The following is a 20,665-nucleotide window of genomic DNA, read 5'->3' on the forward strand; positions in this document are numbered from 1 at the left end:
TCCACCAGGCACACACCACCAGACGTTAGTGCATGCTTTCACTAGCCACACACACCACCAGCAGCAGTCAGTGCACGCTTTCACCAGGCACACACACACCACCAGCCATCAGTGCACGCTTTCACCAGGCACACACACCACCAGCCATCAGTGCACACATCAATTGCTAACGCATCCTCAATTAACTATAGTAGCAATCCCAGTATGGCACACTTTACTTTTAAACATTCATCTAAAGCACAACATGCCACCATCGCTACAGAAATAAATTCACTTTTTTTGGCCTACAATTTATAGATTTTTGTTGCAATTGGTGTTGCAATATTTTTTTTCCTTTTTAGGGCTCGCCTGCTGATGCGCTCAAGCGCATAGCTGGCGAGCTATATTGTGGCTTAAACAGAGTTTAACCATCTCGGCGATTTGTTGCAGTGCCCGAGAGCGCATGCACATCAAAGCCACCAGCCTCCTCAGGCATCTTAAGCTTCCCCCAGCCGGATTTCTCCTCCCCTAATTATTCACTGCACGGCACATCAAAGGCTGCTGCTCCCTGCCCCTATTCTTCCCTTCTTGCCTCTCCCCGCCCCCCCTTCCCACCACAGCAATGCCGAGGGCTTGTTTATATTGCAGCCTAACCATCTCGCACGCTGCTCTTGAAACAATAACTGTTGTTGGTCATGATATAATTAAACGCTCTATTTTATCAGGGCCACACAGAATTTTATAAAGTCTTTTACTGGCATTTTCGTTTTATGCGGATTGCTATTTTACAACTTTCACATGCTGGCGATATGCTTCAAAGGAATACATTCATCCTGAATCCAGTTACTAGAGCTTTCTCCCCTTCTGCTATATATGGGTTTTAGTTGAATTTCATTGATCTCTTACTAAGGATTTATAAAAAGCGCAACCACCGCATCACTCAGCGCAACCACAGCATCACTCAGCGCAACCACAGCATCACTCAGCGCAACCACAGCATCACTCAGCGCAACCACAGCATCACTCAGCGCAACCACAGCATCACTCAGCGCAACGGTTCAAATATGTTCTTTCAATGTTTCAAGCTGTTTTCAAGCTTTCACGCTTTATTACAAATCACAAAAAGATGTTAATATTTCACTTCTGTTCTTGGATTTGTCAATAAAAAACACTTAACAATCTTCACAAAAGTTATTTACAAAAGTTTAAGCTATTGCCATTACAAATTATTTAAGTATTAATTAAAAAAATTAAAAGCCATTGTTATATGTAATATCAATACATCTAAGTCACGTAAATACAAAACATGTTGCATTACAAATGCTATAGGTGTCACATTTGCGAAAGTTATAACTATTGGCATTGTAAATGACAAAGCTATTAATTTAGCTGTTTAAAAAAAAAAACACAAATAAAATAAATTCATTTATAAGACCAATAGCTCAAACTTTCCTAATAGGAGCTCTATTGCATTTCCAATGCTTGTTAATTAAATGTTGTGTCTCTCTAGCTATCTATTGGCCGACTTGACTGAGACACAGTATTCTGCTCCTTCACATGGAGCATTTCAGTACACAAAGTTTTGTTCAATGCAAGGGACTACTTTGGCAATGTGTGCTTTTTGAGGACAAAACATTTTTGGAAATATCAGTTAAAATGGTGCGGACCCAGAAGTTTCCACAACAATAAAGTTTTACAAAAACCATATCAGAACTATTGCTTTGACAATGCTCATTTATTTTCATGTTTCACAATCTTGTAGAAACTGGTTGCACTGATTTTCCATTCTGAATATTTTTTGGAAAAACTTGCATGCATCAACACATTTTACTAAATGGTGCTTCAAAGAAATGGTACATAAAATGTCACAGTAGCTTAGTAAAATGTCTTTCCTGGTTGCATTTTTCTGTGAGCATTTTATTTTGAAAACAAAATATCATTCTTGCTTTCAAGGTGCTTCAAATATTTACATCTAATTGGAGAACATTCTGTGAGAATTATAAATAGCCTTTTATTGTTAAACTTTGCAAACGTTTGTTCACATTTTTATACTGGAACCACTGTCAGTACTGTAGACCGAGCTTGGAACACTTCCTTGGAGCGCTCACCCTATTAAAGGCTTTGCATTATTAAACCATAAATACAAGTTCGAACAGCACCAACATATGAACACACATTACCTTACCTGCAGACAAAGCCCTTCCCAGATTCATAATGTGGCACTTTGAACTGGCAGCCAAAAGATTTGTACTGCTGGGGGTTGGACCAACTTGTCCAAAGGACAAAAACAGAAAAACTTGTTCTTGAACCCAAACAATACCCTGTGTTTATTAAAAAAAATATATAGTTAAGTTTTCTTATGTGATAGGAGGAGGAAGGATGGATTTTTATTCTAGTCCACTTTTGTTGCCGGTTAGGCAACGGGTCATATTTAAAATCTGTTGCACCATACATAGGTGTTTGTTTGGTACTGGCCCCAAATATCTGAATGAAAAATTCAACCTCTACAGTCCAGGACGCTCCCTGCGTTCCAGTAGTCAACAGCTACTTCAGGTCCCAAGGGTCAGGAGAGCTAGACAGGGAGGTAGAGCTCTCTCCTACAAAGGCCCCATTCTTTGGAACTCGCTCCCTCCCACTCTAAAACAAACGACTAATTTTCAGACCTTCAGGAAGTCTCTAAAAACCCATTTATTTTCAACATCCTAAATATCAGCCACTTCACAGTGTATAATTTTGATTAGGCTCCTCTAGTACAAGCGCGGAGAAACTTCTTCGGGGGTCGAGTCCTGCGCTATATAAGAATATAAATAAGCAACAAAATCGGTAATACTTTTTGAAAACACAAGAGCACTAAAATCTCAAATGCTTGCATGTCAAAGCATCACCGGGGGAAAAAGAAAAAAACTATGAACGTGCAATTTTGGGGGAGGAGGGGTGTTTGATACAGCTCGAACTCGATCCGAAGGTATCAAAGATCTTTACATGAGCACTAGTTGCATTACAGATGGACACATTCATTTTGTTAGGCATAGGGAGATAAAACAAGCATTTGCAATGCAATAGGTCTCGCATTGAGATGAGTTTGAGCTATTCGCATTATAAATGACAATGCCTTTTATTTATGTTTTGTTTTTTAAAACATAAATTAAAGGCATTGTCATTTACAATGCCAATAGCATAACTCACGTAACTGCAAGACTTATTGCATTGCAAATGCTTGTTATTCTTTACACACAGACACAGGTACAGGTACATAAAAGCATCCCTCCAAGCCGCACACTGTGTACCATTCTGGTGCAACGTGCAAAAGCAGCTTGGCTGTGGCACAAAGACTGTTTAAAAAACACAGAAGGGGGGGGGGCTAAAGCAGCTTCCCAATGCTTTACTACATTAGTCAGAACTGAAAAAAGGTTTCGAAAGCACATCCTAACTATTTCTTCTCTGAAACATAAGTTACCTGCGGGACGTAACTTAGCGAAGAAACAATTACTTGCACAAGGGCATTTGTCAGCTGCAACCTAAAGTTTTTTTTCTTGCACTTTTATATAGCATGAACTCGACCAAATGTATTGCAGCATTTTACATGAGCACCAGTTAATTTGCGGAAAAAACACATTTACTTTTTTGGAAGACAGGGAGATTAGTGATTTACCACAAGAATCACAGGATGTTGAACCAACGCCGAGACTTCAGCGGGTCAAAAGTCGGCAACTCTGGTTCTTACGCCACATCCGCTGGGGTTTATGTACATAATTGAGCATTCGGTATCGACTTGCATGGAGAGAAAGAGTGGTCCCTGCTCTCCGCAGGGTGTGTGGGGATTCGGAGGGATTAGGATTGAGGGTGGCGGTAGGGAAACAGGGTGCACTCTGCTACCTGTGGTGGGTGTGGGGATGAGAGAAGGGGAGTGGGGGATCTGGCTCGCTGTCGGCTGTAGGGAGAGACATGGCAATAGGAGATTCATCCAGATCGAGGAGTATGGTGGCAGATAGGGGTGCCACTGACCCCAGAGTGGCGTGTAGGGAAGGGGAATCCTGCTCGGTGTGGAGGTGGCTTGGTGGATGGGAGAACCTTTTTAGTAGGAGAATGGATCGGGGAGACAGAGTGATGGTGGTAACTTTTGGATGTCTGAGGATAATATGGTAATGCGGGTCCACGCGGGGTGAGTGCGCCCTTCCTCAGGCAGGGAGCTTGGCCCCGCCGGGGAGTCAGGCAGGGCGTTATCCAGAAGGCCTGAGCTAGCCTGCTCCTTTTGCCATGCCTTCTTTGATTGGTATGGCAGTCTCGCTCCAAATCCCTGTCAGTATTAGCTGCATCCAAAGATAACAGAAATCGTGGGGGAAGCGGGGGCCGGGGGAGCAACGGGGGATGGAGGGTGCGGAGGGAGGAGGTCAAGCCTCAATGAAAAACAAGCTGTTGGAGAATGGGCGGGAGAAAGAAGAATCAGCAGGAATAGGGCACACATGCTTTTGTTTACTCAGAAGGGGAGGGCCTGTCACGTACCTCTTTGACTATGTCCGGGGGGTTGGAGGTTCACGGCGAGGATCACTGCCTTACTGGCCCCACCTGGTTACTCCTGGAGCTCGACAGGTATGTACATGCACACAGATACCGGGCGTGGCGGGAAGGTGCGTGCGTGAGCTGAAAACTGCATGACTCGGGTGCAGTGAGGGCGCTGCCCCAACCAGCGCACACACAGACCACCAACTACAAACCGCGCTATACAAACAAAGCACCAGAGAGGTAAACTTTTATCCTTCGACTTATCGAGTGACGTACACTACCAACACCCCTGGAGCACGGACTTGCCACATGCACACTGGGCGATGCCCACGTGCAGCTGCAGACTGGAATCTCTTTAAACATCAAAAATGAACCAGCACCATAACACAAAGTTTCTGTCAAATAACAAACAACCAACACCACCACAGCACCACCTTCAAATATTAAAAAAAATCAACAGTACAATATGAAAGAGGACACTGCAGTACAGTAAACGAGGCACAATAAAGCTGTGCAGTGCAACTGAAAGCAAAACAAGCCAATGCGCTTTGACACACTGCAATCCACTAAATGCAATGCGATACAACACTCAATGGCAAAACAAATAAAACAAAATCATACTATGCAATGCAACAGCCTACACAACAAGTTACAGGTCTAGGTTGCTGCACGCTTTGATGAAGCAGAGTTGCCGGCGGGGGCGAAACCAGGAAGTCAGGCATCCTTGCCCGTGACATGGGCGGGGCCTGTGACGCGGCCGGAAGAGGCCGGTGTTGCGCGTTGATGCGGGGCTCCCATCATGGAGGGAGAGCCCCGAGGTAGCGTGAAGATCCAGAGAAGTGCCCCGCGTGTGGAGAAAAGGAGCTCAGCAAGGCGACTCGACAAAAGAGCACGGTGAGTGGAGGGGGGGGGGGGGGGGGGGGGGGGGAGGAGAGATGTGTGTCTGCGTGTGAGCCCCGTGAATGGTGGGGGGGAGGGTGTGTGTGTGTGTGTGTGTGTGTGTGTGTGTGTGTGTGGGCGCCTGGGGGGGGGGGAGGGGGGGGGGGGGGGAGTGTGTGCGCGTGGGAATGGTTGTGCGCATGCGTGACTGTGTGATTGAGAGAGAATGCGAGGCAGGGGATGTGCACTGCGATGTGCGCCCCCTCGAGGAGGAATCTGAGACAGCGAGGCGCGTGGGCGATCGCTGTCTAACATTCCCCCAGACACGCCAGCAAAAGGTCCATCGCTACGCTCGACCTAATCACAGGATGTTAAACGTCCCTGCCGAGACTCAAACCCGGTTCCTCAGCTTCGAGGTCAGCCCCTCTAGCCAGATAACTAACCTAAAATGTTCCTTTAAAGGCCCTTCCCATTTTTCCAAACATTACTTAAATTGTGTCCTGTGTAACAGACCAGGAGCAATTACTGGCAAGGCTAGTCTAAAAAACATGGTACCTTAGTGCATGTGGATATGCGACGGGATGTGCCCCTACTCAAGTAGCTGAAAACAAAGCACTAATATACCTTAAGATAAAAACAAAAGAACTTACGGTGGGTGCAGGTTGTGGTGGCTCCCTGCAATATTGTCACTTGTTCATCGCATCAACACTGCAGTGTTTCCACTAGGGAGGTTTGTTTGGTTTGTATTTGTGCCCGGGGGATACTTGGGGTAGGGAAAGGGGCAGGCGAGGGATAAAGGGTATAAAGAGAAAGAGGAGCTTTCAAACGGTCTCTGGTCTTCCCATCAGCAGTCGAAGATCTTCACATCTGAAATGTTGACCTGTGAGGTAAACAGGAAACAAATACAGGAGTTAAAAGGATACAAAATGAGAGGGCCTACACTTGAGTATGCATTTCTGAAGCTACAGACTCCTTAAGAAACCTGCTCTCTAAAAGAACCACAATACTATAGGCGGATTTTACTTCTACAAGTCAACCATGGAGTCCAATATGGTTAAACACTTCCCACCCGATCACCACGCTCCCTTTTTAATATACCTGGGACTACAATTTAAAGGTTTTTCCAGGAGAACAAAAATTATTACTTTAACAAAGTCAACTGAAGCAGATCAGGTTGTAGGAAAGGCAGTTCTGCCTTGTGGTAAGAAATAACGGATGAAATTGTAGCCAAGCCTTTCAGTCACTAATGGCAAATTCAGACCACCTCATCTGTCAACAGGACTCCAATGTTAGTCTTGTCCACAAGGGCTGCTGCGCCGGGAACAAAAGCAGCATATTAAAGTAAAACAAGTGCTGCTTCCTACCCAGTATCTTTGATTTTGGGACTGGTCACAGACACCTCCACAGAACAGTACCTCAACACCAAAACCCACATGCCCCCAAACGTTAAGCACAAATCTGAAATCTGCTCCAAGCTATTGGAAGTACTACTAATCTTTTAAACCCAAGTATGAAGTTTGACACCCAAGCAGGAAAGGAGTCAATAGCAGTTTTGAAAAGATTGGGTATTCTGTGGACTATCTCAGCTCCTCAACCAAAATGTCCCCTCTGCATGGAACTTCTGCTCCTTAAGCAGGAACCAATATGGAAAGCCCCTGAATGCTAGACCACTATGTAGAGGTCGATGTATGATAAATGTGAGGCTCCAAAGGCAATTAAATCTGTTATGGCCACAGCTACGTAATGATGAGGAACCTAGGATTGGTTGCTGGACAGCCCTTCTCAGCCCATCTCGCAAATATGTCCGATAGTTTAGGAGTGATGTGCTCAAACTAACTACCAACCCTTTCATTGAGCAGGCCTTCAAACAGTCCACATAGCAGATCTCAGCGACAACAGACTTGTATGAGAAGGTAACAGTGGTGAACAAGCCTCATGCGCCTTCCTTCAAGTAGTTGTAGGACTTGTCCACCTCCCAGAACTGTTATCTTCAATTTCCTCACTGCCAGGTGCCCAACCTGAGTGTAGACCTGGGGAGCAAACACTTACTGACCTGATGATAGATGGATAAACTAGGTGTTTTTTTTACTCTTTCATCTTGAAATCAGATACATTTGCAGCATATCTTTGACAATAGTAGGCATAATTCAATTTCTTGGGAAAGAGCCTAAGCTCTTCAGCACCTTTGCAGGCAAATGTAATGAACTGCCAGGAAATATTAATACCAGTTCTCTACCAAACAACAAAAAGCCAGTGTGTGGCGAATAAGCTTTACCTAAGGCATCAAACCTTACCTACACATGCAATTCTCCAATTTAGTATCAAAAAGGGACAGAGGATCACATGTAACCCTAGTACTCCATCTTGGGAAGCTTGAATGAATTGGTTTAGATCTTAATCAACTGCCAACAATGAAGAATGGGAAGGTGGACATTTATTCAGTGAGGATTCATTAAGGCATAACTGGGGTTACGCACAATTGTAACTTGACCACTGGGTATGTGGGCAACTGCAAGCAAAGAACAAGCATTTGCAATGCAATAGGTCTCGTATTATGAAAGTTTGTGTTATTGGTCTTGTAAATGACAAATTTTTTATGTATGTGTTGGTTTTGAAAATAGCTAAATTAATAGCTTTGTCATTTACAATGCCAATAGTTATAACTTTCGCAAATGTGACACCTACAGCATTTGCAATGCAACATGTTTTGTATTTACGCGACTTGGATGTATTGATATTACAAATAACAATGGCTTTTAATTTTTAAAATAATTAATACTTAACTAAAAGTGATACTAATTTATAATGGCAATATCTTAAACTTTTGTAAATAACTTGTGAAGATAATGTTCAGTGTATTTTATTGTGATGAAAGTCCAAGAACAGAAGTGAAATATTAACATCTTTTTGTGACATTTGTAATAAAGCTTGAAACATTGAGAGAACATATTTGAACCAGTTGTTGATGCAGGGGTTGCGCCGAGCGATGCAGGGGTTGCGCCGAGCGATGCAGGGGTTGCGCCGAGCGATGCAGGGGTTGCGCCGAGCGATGCAGGGGTTGCGCCGAGCGATGCAGGGGTTGCGCCGAGCGATGCAGGGGTTGCGCCGAGCGATGCAGGGGTTGCGCCGAGCGATGCAGGGGTTGCGCCGAGCGATGCAGGGGTTGCGCCGAGCGATGCAGGGGTTGCGCCGAGCGATGCAGGGGTTGCGCCGAGCGATGCAGGGGTTGCGCCGAGCGATGCAGGGGTTGCGCCGAGCGATGCAGGGGTTGCGCCGAGCGATGCAGGGGTTGCGCCGAGCGATGCAGGGGTTGCGCCGAGCGATGCAGGGGTTGCGCCGAGCGATGCAGGGGTTGCGCCGAGCGATGCAGGGGTTGCGCCGAGCGATGCAGGGGTTGCGCCGAGCGATGCAGGGGTTGCGCCGAGCGATGCAGGGGTTGCGCCGAGCGATGCAGGGGTTGCGCCGAGCGATGCAGGGGTTGCGCAGAGCGATGCAGGGGTTGCGCAGAGCGATGCAGGGGTTGCGCAGAGCGATGCAGGGGTTGCGCAGAGCGATGCAGGGGTTGCGCAGAGCGATGCAGGGGTTGCGCCGAGCGATGCAGGGGTTGCGCCGAGCGATGCAGGGAAAAAACTAGTCTAACAGAGGGCAGAAGGGCACACAAAACGGGTCTAACAGGGGGAAAAGGGCACAAAAACGGGTCTAACAGGGGGAGAAGGGCAGAAAAACATGGGGAAAAAAGTTTAATAGGGGCAGAAAGGCACAAAAAGCGAGTCTAACAGAGGGCAGAAAAACAAGGGAATTAGGGGAAAAGGAAGAACACACAAGTGTCCTAAACACATAACTTTGATGAGATCACATAACTTTGATGAGGTGGGACTAACGCAAGTACCTACTTTCGAAGTTGGCCTTCCATCAGAATGTGAAATTAATACCACCTGCTAAACCCATTTGACTACAGAAGTGTTTCCAAGCTTCTGTGCCAAACACTTTTGCCAACAAAATGACTACTATCCATGCGGGTGTGGGGAAAGTAGTAACCATAAAAACACTTGTGTCCCTTCAGAGCCAGCAGAGTGCTTGAGAAGCTCGTGACACAAAAATGATTTCAAAAACGGGTGAATGTTCACAACCAAAGCTTTCCAGTTTGAAAGTAACACAAAAAGTAAGCACTGAAAGCTCTGCAGTGTTACTGCCAATGTCATTCACATCAGCTCATGTCAGACTTTTTTCACTACACGTGCACCACAAAAATAACACTTCGCACCGAACACTTGTAGCTTGTCCGTGACATTAAGAACACCCATAGCTCGGTGCCTGGAAGACAGAGAAATAAACAGCAGGGTGGGGTGGCGGGAGAGGGAGATGTCGAAAGAAAGAAAATCAGGGACAGAAATTAGGAATTCCAGATATGGACAGAGATAATGAAAGACAGGCAGAGCAGGACAAAAGTCAAAGATAGGGAGAAGAGAGAAAGTCAGACATAATGATACACAAAGATACAGAGAGAGGGGGGAAGAAGACAGACAGGAAGTGGCAGAGAAAGACAGATGGAGAGACAGGGAGAGAGCGTCAGTGACAGATGTCTAGAGAAAGATGAGGAAATAAAGGGAGGAAGATAGGCATAATAGAGAGAAAGCAAAAGAAAGACAGACTAAGAAAAACAGAGCCAGGACGTTCCAGAAAGAAAAAACAAGCATTTGCAATGCAATAGGTCTCGCATTAGGAAAGTTTGAGCTATTGGCATTGTAAATGACAATTTTTTTTATGTGTTGGTTTTGAAAATTGATAAATTAATAGCATTGTTATTTACAATGCCAATAGCTTATACTTTCGCAAATGTGACACCTATTGCATTTGTAATGCAATATATGTATTGTTGAGAGCGGGAGAGTCAGTGAGTGGGTGGGAGAGTCAGTGAGTGGGTGGGAGAGTCAGTGAGTGGGTGGGAGAGTCAGTGAGTGGGTGGGAGAGTCAGTGAGTGGGTGGGAGAGTCAGTGAGTGGGTGGGAGAGTCAGTGAGTGGGTGGGAGAGTCAGTGAGTGGGTGGGAGAGTCAGTGAGTGGGTGGGAGAGTCAGTGAGTGGGTGGGAGAGTCAGTGAGTGGGTGGGAGAGTCAGTGAGTGGGTGGGAGAGTCAGTGAGTGGGTGGGAGAGTCAGTGAGTGGGTGGGAGAGTCAGTGAGTGGGTGGGAGAGTCAGTGAGTGGGTGGGAGAGTCAGTGAGTGGGTGGGAGAGTCAGTGAGTGGGTGGGAGAGTCAGTGAGTGGGTGGGAGAGTCAGTGAGTGGGTGGGAGAGTCAGTGAGTGGGTGGGAGAGTCAGTGAGTGGGTGGGAGAGTCAGTGAGTGGGTGGGAGAGTCAGTGAGTGGGTGGGAGAGTCAGTGAGTGGGTGGGAGAGTGGGTGGGTGGGTGGGTGGGTGGGTGGGTGGGTGGGTGGGTGGGTGGGTGAGTGGGTGGGTGGGTGGGTGAGTGGGTGAGTGGGTGGGTGGGTGGGTGGGTGGGTGAGTGGGTGGGTGGGTGGGAGAGTGGGTGGGAGGGATAGTGAGTGGGAGGTAGAGTGAGTGGGAGGTAGAGTGAGTGGGAGGTAGAGTGAGTGAATGGGAGGGAGAGTCAGTGCGTGGGTGGGAGAGTCAGTGCGTGGGTGGGAGAGTCAGTGCGTGGGTGGGAGAGTCAGTGCGTGGGTGGGAGAGTCAGTGCGTGGGTGGGAGAGTCAGTGCGTGGGTGGGAGAGTCAGTGCGTGGGTGGGAGAGTCAGTGCGTGGGTGGGAGAGTCAGTGCGTGGGTGGGAGAGTCAGTGCGTGGGTGGGAGAGTCAGTGCGTGGGTGGGAGAGTCAGTGCGTGGGTGGGAGAGTCAGTGCGTGGGTGGGAGAGTCAGTGCGTGGGTGGGAGAGTCAGTGCGTGGGTGGGAGAGTCAGTGCGTGGGTGGGAGAGTCAGTGAGCTGGTGAGAGAGTCAGAGTCACAAGCAAAACCAAGCAATGAAGACGAGGGAAAAATACAAATATCGCAAATTACACCCATTTGAGCAACAAAAAACTAAGAAATTCTTAAAACTCCTGCAAAGCACCAGAAATGGAAGGACAATGACTGAAGACAGACTGAGGGACTGCAGTTCTCAGTGACAGAGGGAAGGCAGGCACTGCAGCTGCTGAGATTGTCTCATTGATTGGATCCTTCATAACCGCACGCTAGCCTAAAAAACAAATCTTACAGCATAGCGAGTGCAACAAGGAGATATACTGTCACTCATTCTCACAGCAGGCTGGGTCATGTCATTACCTTGACAGGCTGCTTCACTTCTCTCGGAGGGACACGAGGCCCTGCAGCCCCAACCCTGCTCTCACAACACACCTGGGAGGGCAAGGGACGGGTTCAGTGCCTGCAGGCCCGGTGCCAGTTGAGGGTGAAATACTCCGGGAGGAGGGACTGCTGAGGCTTGTGTTGGGACCTGGCCAGTGTTCTACCAGCACCACTGGTATTTATTTTGCTGTACAGGCTGGCACAACAATAAGCAAAATCACGAAAGCAGTATTTGTATACATTATCTGTACATACTTCAAACAATAAATATAAAGCACTTTTAAATGTGTGCTTGGGCTACTTTAACGAGACCTGGTTAATAATTGTAGGCAACAAAGGCAAAAAAGTGATGTTATAAATAAATGTATATGATTTTGTTTAAAATCATATTTCATATGATACACGGGACTTTCAGACTTTTAAAACAACAACTGGCCAGTATTTTGTTGGTGGAAAGGAAACAACCGTAGCTGAAGCAAAAGCACTACAAGTACCAGACACAGGTTAGTTTATAGTGGTGTTGTACCATACGGAAACAGGGTGTGTGTGCTGGGGTTTTAGGAGACATCATAAGTAGCATGGTGTCATAAAATGAATCGTAATTCTTTGCTGCATGTTTTGTCTACATGTTATATGAAGGACTTGCAGCCCTACACTGTAGATTGTGTACCGGAACCAGTAGTAAAGAATCATGGTGCATCGAACGGTCCCAGAATGACACACTCGATCCCCTAACTCCGACGGAGGCCAGGCAACACTTGACGCTAGCACTAGTAGGAGTGTTGGGCGCGTGGAAAAACAAAACTTTAAGCAGGCACCCACTGTTGTGTTTGCCTCGGAAGTCAACCACTGCATGAGTACAGTGAGAGGCGCAACTTGGCAGAAGATGTGAAAAGGCAAAGCGCAGTCCCCCTGGATACACACGAGGCACTGACTGTCTATTTAAAGATAACAGTGTTGACGAGCAAGGCACGGGTTCAGGCAGTTTGTGCGATGGATGTAAATGACCTGCACAGGGACCGGGCACAGAAGTTAGTTCTGCAGGCATCAGCCACGTGACAGAGTTGAGACAATCGTGGGGTCTCAGCTGCTAATGCAGCCAGCTGAGCCCAGCACCAAAACCGTGGCAAGAGCCCGATGAAGGCTCGAGACACTGTAAGCAGCCTTCTACCAGGTAGACGCCCGGGCTGCTAAAATTATTAAGTGGTGTTATAATCGTGGTTAACTCAACAATGGTAGTTATGTCTGTCAGTCTGAGTCAATATTTTTATTGTAGTCACTGTGCACTGCACCGCGGCCAGCTAAGTACGAGCGGCATCAGCACGACGATATCACAAAAAAGAAGCAGACTGCGGCAATTAAGTGTACCATGAGTTCAAATCAGAGGGACTGAAGAGGAAGTGCAGGAATCTGCTCCAGTGACTATAGACTCCTACGAGCTTTGAATTAGACAATCACACATCAGCTCAAGTCCTAATTCCCTTCTCTTTGCTCCTCTTCGCGCATCCTTCTCAGGGCAGATTTTAAATCAGCCCTGCTCCGTGTAAACCGGAAGTCAGGCACTTTTGGCCGAGACGGGGGCGGGGCCTGCAATCCAGTAGGAAGTTCCGCCCGCCGCCGCCGAGGAAGCAGTGAAGCCGGCTGACTGCGACCAGCGCTGCAGAGGAGACACGGAACACGCCGAAAGAGCCCGGTGAGTGGGAGGGGAGGGGGGCAGGGCTAATGTGAAGGCCTGTGTGTATGCGTGTGTGCGTGTGTGTGTGCGCATGCCTGACTGTGTGTGATTGAGAGAATGCGAGGCAGGGGATAGTGTGCCTGCGTGTGCATGCGCGCGCCTGTGTGTGTGTGTGTGTGCGTGCATGCAGAGGGGTGGGGGCTGCCTGTGTCTGTGTGTGAGCGAGGGCTTGCGCCTGTGTGTGTGCGTGCGTGCATGCAGAGGGGTGGGGGCTGCCTGTGTCTGTGTGAGAGCCAGGGCTTGCACCGCGCATGCGCAGGTATCAGACGCGCGCTCCCGCGAGGAAAAACGCTCGTAACAGATTGGTGTCCTCATTCCCAACTCATTCCCAATACGAGCGACAAAAGGTCTGAAGCAGACACTCTCAATGCTCACGCATTGAGAGTAAGGTCTGCTCGACCTAAAAAGGGGAAGAAAGAATGTGAAGTCAGAGTGGGGCGGGGAGAGGAGGCGGGCGAGAGCTCTTTGAAATGTGAAGCTCTCGGCGAGGGGGGGAGGAGAAGTGAGCGGATCCCTTTGAAGCACGCACAGCCTCGTGGCTGTGAAAGAAGTGTGAACAAGCAACAAATGGCTTTCATGTGGTGATGCGAGGCAAGCAGATAGAAGAGCGTTCACAAGACCACATGCACTTCTGGAAATCCGCATTTTTCAGAGCTTAGTTTAGCCCCAATAGTCTCGTCATTCATTCCTTGCGGAATGGAATAGGACGAGACCTAAAAAAGGGTGAGTATCATAAGAAACATGCTAAAAACCGAACAATGTACTGTGAGGATCGGGCCACTCAGCAATCTGGTCTGGTGCCAAAAATTGAGCAGTACTGCTTGATAAATGAGTGGATGATCTGCAGAAAGCTACGTCGAATTTCCCACAGAAGCTATCAGAGCCACTCTGCCTGGGGAGAAAGCTATTAGTTTGCTTGAATGTTATCAGTGAATGAATAGACTAATGACTGAAAGGCATTTCCCCTTGTCCTATCAATACTGGGGACAGGTTTTCACTACCAGGGTGTGAAAGAACCTTTCTCAAACAAACATTTTAAAAGAATGAACAATTTGGTATGAATTACATAAGACTTAGGAAGATGGTTTTAAAATTCTTCTTAAATTTAAGTCTATCATGCTCTAATGAGTTCAACTTTATTTCATTGTTTGGAACTCCTAGTAAGTCAACAATAAAACAAGATAGCACAAGGTAGTAACACACAGCAAGTTAAAATATGATTTCAAAATAGGATACCCCTTATAGCACCAACAAAAGTATTCAATGCAAAAAAAATGTTTAAAAAGTTAACGAATACAAAAAACACGAATACAAAAAACACGAATACAAAAAACACGAATACAAAAAACACGAATACAAAAAACACGAATACAAAAAACATTTAATTTGGGGGGTTGAGCAATAAATACATAGCCTTAGCAGTCGCATGAACGGAGAATATTAAAGAGGGGTCTCAGCAACTTGTGATAATTTAACAGCAAGGCAGGACATATAAAACCTGTTTCAAATCCTAGCTTCTATTTTTACAAAAGTGGCTTGTGCTAGATATACAAAATATACAAAAAAAAACTGAATAAAACAGGATGTCAAAACCTGATCCCCCTATGGCATCATCCACTGAGTATAGTAAAAGTACAAAAATACATTTAAAAAATGTTTAACATGAATACAAAACATTTCATTTGGAGGGGTAAATGATAAATACATAGCATCAGCAGTCGTACCACCAGAGACTCAACCGCTTCGCTGTGGCGCAAATTCCGGTGCGGCGGAATTTGATACGTGCGCAGATCAGGCGTCCCCCGGACGTCTGTCGTACACGCCCACCGTGACGTCTGACGGCCGGGGGCCGTCAGACGCATGGAAGAGGTTAAAAGGAGGGCTCTACCATTTACGACAAAGCAGCAAGGCAGACCAAATAAGTAAAACATGTTTCAAATCTTGGTATACATACCATTTAAATGTTAAAACATTCAGCGGTACAATACTTATGCAGAGTTGTGCCCAGGGCCCAGGTGTCTAACCCCCCCCCTGTTATGTTAATGTAATCTATAAAGCGCCTGAATCAAACCAAAGGGTGTATCTACGCTAGTGTAGAAATGCAGGCAGGTAGTATTAGTTTCTGAAAAGCTCTGTATAGAGAAGCCTTCTAAAGTGAAGGCGATAAGAGCACTTCCAAAGTGGATGGTAGATGGCCAGGCAGAAGGCGGCTTTGACCCCAGAGCGAGTTTTCCTAAAACGAGGTAAGAGCATTTTAGACCCTGACTCACCTGTCTCCCTGGTTTCCCTGGTCCACCACCGGGTCTTCCGGATTATCTTTCTGGGGTTAGCGCTCTAGTCCCTCTCCACTTCCTGCCATAAATGCAAGAGTGGGACCGGCCGTGCAGCGGATTCAGTTCGCTTTGAGAGGCGACTGGTGCCTTTTAATAGTGGCTTACACGTTTTTACGGTGTGTACCGAGTTTATCAATTTTCAATTGTGCACCTCTGTTTTTAGTTTACTATAACTAGGCATTGCAAACGGGGGGTTGTTGTCTCGGGTGGGCGCTACGGTAGCATTTATAAACTTTTTAGCATTTTAGACCCGGACTCACCTGCCTCCCCTGGTTTCCCTAGTCCACCACCAGGTCTTCCGGATTGTTGTGGAGGGAACCGAGGGGTGGAGCATACTTACTCTGTCGCCAGCCCCACTTTCGGCCTGGCAGGGCCTACCGCCATCTTTCTGGAGTTAGCGCTCTAGTCCCTCTCCACTTCCTGCCACAAATGCAGGAGAGTGACCGGCCGGGCAGCAGGCGCACCGAAGGCGTGCACAAGGCAAGCCAGTCCGCACCTGTACGGCACCAGGACCTGTCTCGTACGTTATACTGGACCCATTAGCCACTGTCTCCCCCATAACCTGTGTGGTGAATCCAAAGCGTATATTTGCTGTGTGTGCAGCTCCTCCCCGTATACGGGTGGGGGGGTGGGGGCAATGTATGGTACCCGGAGAGCCCATGTCCGTGAAATATAACGACAGAGGGGCGCCAAGACACACCACTGTGTGCTCCTCAATACCAGCTCATTCGTTAAAATAAAATGGATTTTTCAGATTATCAGTCAGTACAACGCCGATATCTGCTTTTTTACGGAGACCTGAGCCAATGAGGGGTCTAACCCAGATATCAAGGCTGCAATCCCAGAGGACTAACATACAAAGGCTGGACAGCATGGGTCAGAGAGGAGGGGGGCTGGCCATTGTATATCGCAACATGCTTGAGGCAAGTTTTACCCCAATGTTCCAGCTTGACGGAAGCACTTACGTTTGGGATCAATCTAAACATTTGTTTCATGGAATGTTAGTATACCGACCCTCAGACCCAAGTACGAGTTTCACTGATAAAATCCAGTCGAATCCTGTGAGACTCATGCCAGCTTTATGCTGGTAGGGGACTTCAACTATCACCTTGAACTGTCCACCAACAAGAACTCAGGGCAGTTGGTTGACATGCTGAACAGCTTCAATTTACATAAACTAATAGATGCTCCCATGGCAAGCCATACGCTAGATGGAGTCTTCACCAATAATGCAGACCTAGTCATTGACAAACTTCTGCCACTCCTATGGTTGGATCACAAGTCCATTTTCTTCTCAGTCAAAACCACAGGCAACAAAATAGATAGCACAAGCGTTAACAGAACAATCAAATACAGGCCCTTGAAGCATACTAAAGTGGCAGCAGTGTGTGAGGCCCTATCTCAATCGGCTCCTTTGCCTGAGAGCAATTTAGACTGTGCCACTATTAGCTTCACACACTGGCTTGATGCGGCTTGTTCTAAGGTGGTACCTGAAAAAATGCTAAGGAGCCATAGGAAAAATCCTTCGGCTCCTTGGTTCTCAACAGCACTAAAAGCAGAACAGCTTAAGTGCAGGCTGCAGGAACATACATGGAGGAGAGACTATGGGTCGGTGGAAAAAGCCAAATACAAGAAATGATTCCTGGAGTATAAAACAGCTGATCAAAACTGAAGATAAAATACTTCTCAGAAAAGATCAGGCGTGCTGCAAACTCCACTTTCGACTATTATAGCCCCAGCAATGCCAATGTTTGTGATAGAAAGTTTGTGCAGAGTGTGTCAATACAAGAACTGGAGCTGTGGCCCAGCTTTAATGGAAATGCTCTAATGAACTATTGGCTTTTCACGATGACGTGAAGAATCACGTTTAAATATAAGCGAATTACAGAGTGAGAGAGCAAAAGGATGGACTTCAAAGAGCAAACGGAGAGGGTGAAACGGTAGACAAAGAAAGAGGACCCGTATTAAACTCTAAATCGCCGATCGAGTCTCAAAAACATGAAGGAAGGACCGTAGAGAGCTCCCGACTTTAAACAAAACTTTATTTGCCAAACATGCGAGTAACCAAGCCCGTGATTATATGTATGCAGTGTTTATCCACTTCTGTTTCGAGATGAAGTTGGAATAGAATAAGAAACAAGCTCTCGGCATTTCGGGGGGGGGGGGGGGGGGGGGGGGAGCAGCAACCTTTGATGTCTGTAAGAGAGACAAATGCTGGTGTGCCAGGCTTCCTTTCAAGTCGGGCGGGGGAGCAGGGTTGCGAGCATATGGGGTGTGAATGAGAAGTGAGGCCAAGCACGCGCTGGCGTAGCATCACGGTTGATTACCTCACATGCATTGGGGACAATCCTCGCTGGTTTCAAGAGTTTGTTTTGCCTACTGTACTCTCGCAGAAAAACACATGCGCGTTGGTTCTGCGAGACCTAAAAAAACAAACATTGGTCCCAGCTAATCAGCTGCTAGCACCCTCTAGAACCTTCCCAGTAGAAGCAGTTCTCCTCAGATTTTCCTAGCACAAGTTAGAAGTAAGTATCCCAAATATAGAGAACTGACTAGACAGGGAGGAGGGTGGGTGCATGTGAATCTATGAAAGATACTGGATAGTTACAGGTAAGTAACTTGTTTTCTTATCCAGTATTGGGGTATCTTTCATAGATTCACATGCCTGAATCAGAGTAGCAAGCAGTATAACCATATACTGTCGTTTGCGGATGGTGGGAGACACTGGTTCAGAAACTCCAGAATAGCATACACAGTGTTTGAAAAAACATCTTTGTCTTTTTTTTTTTTTTTTTTAAAAGAGTAGGCTTAAAGAAAGCAAAGCTAATCATTAATACATATACATACATATACATATATATACACACACATATATATATATACACATATATACACACACACATATATATACATACACACACACACACATATATACAAAAATATTTAAAACCTTGCAGACATCAATCTGTACATTTGCATGAATATTAAAGAATGGAGTAATACATATGGGCAAAAGTACCAGAATCTGATCTCAATGAAAGAGATGGCGTAGAACAGCCTGCCCAACCGCTTCATCTTCTTGATACGAAGATTGAAGACAGTAATGCTTTGTGAACGTGTGGAAATTTTCCCATGTTGCAGCACGACATCTATTTCCCGATGTTACTCCAGCAAACAAAGCTGTCGACGTGGATACTGTTCTTGTCGAATGAGCTTTGACTTTCCTCTGCAAAAGGTTTGTTAGCCTGGTCATGGCAGAAATGAATAGCAGATGCCAGCCATCTGGCTATTGTTGCCTTTGTTACAGCATTTCCAAGAGTTGCTTGACCATAAGCCATGAACATCTGGTTGAATCATCTGATATCCTTAGTTTTCTGTAGGTAGAATTTTTAAACAGTGTTTAACATCCAGCAAGTGTAATGCTCTTTCAGCTGAGGTGGATGGATCCGGAAAGAAAGTTTTTAATCTTACCGAAATTGTGTTTGTACCATAGGAATGAACCTGGGATTTGTTTGAAGGGTTACATAGTCCAGAGTAAAAATGTAAAAAGGGTTCCTTTATAGTGAAAGCTTAGATTACACTAACCCTTCTTGCTGAGGTAAGAGCCAGTAAATGGCAACCTTCCAAGTGAGGAATTTGAGATCAGCTTTATGGATCGTCTCAAAAGGACGCTTCATTAACTGTGCTAGCACTGTGTTGAGTTCCAACTCTTGAGGGGTACTCACACTGGAGGGAAGGCTCGGAAAAGACTTCATAAATTGTTTGACAAGTGAAGAAGAGCAGAGAGAAGGGAATTTTGAGCAACTCCTGAATCTGGAAAGAGCAGCAAGATGTACTTTGACCAATGAAAGAGTAAGCCCAGACTTGGCCGAGAAAGCAGATAAGGGAGAACTTGTTGTGCATTAGCTTGAATTGGGTGAATATTATTATTATTATTATTATATTTAAATTTGGAAAGCGCTCAGCTACCCGTAGGTTTCCCGGCGCTAACTCAACAATCTGAGAGGGGAGGTCAGAGGGGAGGAAACTTACATGTTAAAATTATTCGCCTCACGCCAACAGCAAAATCGCTTCCATTTGAGGTGATAAGTCTTGATTGTGCTTTGGGCACAAGATTTGGCCAATATTTCAAGACAGTCTTATTAAATGTTGAGGTCCTTGAACTCTAAGAAACCAGGATCCATGTGGGCCAGTGCAGTGACTGTGGGTCCGGATGAACCACTTGGCCTCCGTCCCATGACAACATTGTAGGCGTCGGCAGTAGGCGAATGGGCTTGTCTTGAGACAATAGTAGAAGTTCCTGTAACCAATATGGACTTGGCCAATGGGGTGCAATCAGAATTAGACTGCAACTTTCCAGCTTCATCTTGCGAAGCACCTTCGGAATCAGAGGTATATGGGGGGGGGGGCGTATGCACAAATCCCTGGCCATCGCATGGACAGGGCATTCCCTCTTGATCCCAGTTGAGGGAACCTGCTGGTCTAGTATCGCATTTCTTGTTATCTCTCGTTGCGAATAAATCCAGTGCTGGTTTGCCCCAAGCTTGTAACACTGTTCGCCTGTTCCAGCGGGAAGAAGGAAGGGAGGGTGATGGACTGCCCGATGTGAAAAGCAGAGACAACTTTGGGCAGGGAAGAAGGTCTAGTTCTCAAAACCACCTTGTTAGGATGAATGGACAGGAAAGGAGGTTTGACAGAAAGAGCCTGGAGCTCACTCACTCTCCTGGCAGAGGTGATGGCAACCAGGAAGGCCGTCTTTAAAGTCAGGAGACGCAGAGGACAGGAATGAAGGGGCTCAAAGGGAGCACACATCAAGAATGTTAGAACCAGGTTCAAGTCCCACTGAGGCATCACAAACGGAACAGGAGGATACGTGTGTGTGATGCCCTTCAAGAATCTCGTTACAATAGGGGACTTGAACAAAGAAGGTTGATCAGGCAGCCTCA

At 46.4% G+C, this 20,665-nt stretch overlaps 1 protein-coding gene across 2 annotated transcripts in view; it reads right to left on the reverse strand.

Moving 5' to 3' along the window:
- GIGYF1 (GRB10 interacting GYF protein 1) overlaps positions 1-20,665 on the reverse strand; it is a 1,483,862-nt gene that overhangs the window by 1,404,904 nt on the left and 58,293 nt on the right. For both annotated transcript variants that reach the window (XM_086946110.1, XM_086946109.1), the window contains exon 2: positions 6,012-6,241. The gene's annotated coding sequence lies outside the window, so the exon portion shown is untranslated. The remainder of the gene's footprint in view (positions 1-6,011; positions 6,242-20,665) is intronic.

Source organism: Lissotriton vulgaris, chromosome 12 (genome assembly GCF_964263255.1).
Source record: "Lissotriton vulgaris chromosome 12, aLisVul1.2, whole genome shotgun sequence".
Classification (NCBI taxonomy): Eukaryota; Metazoa; Chordata; class Amphibia; order Caudata; family Salamandridae; genus Lissotriton; species Lissotriton vulgaris.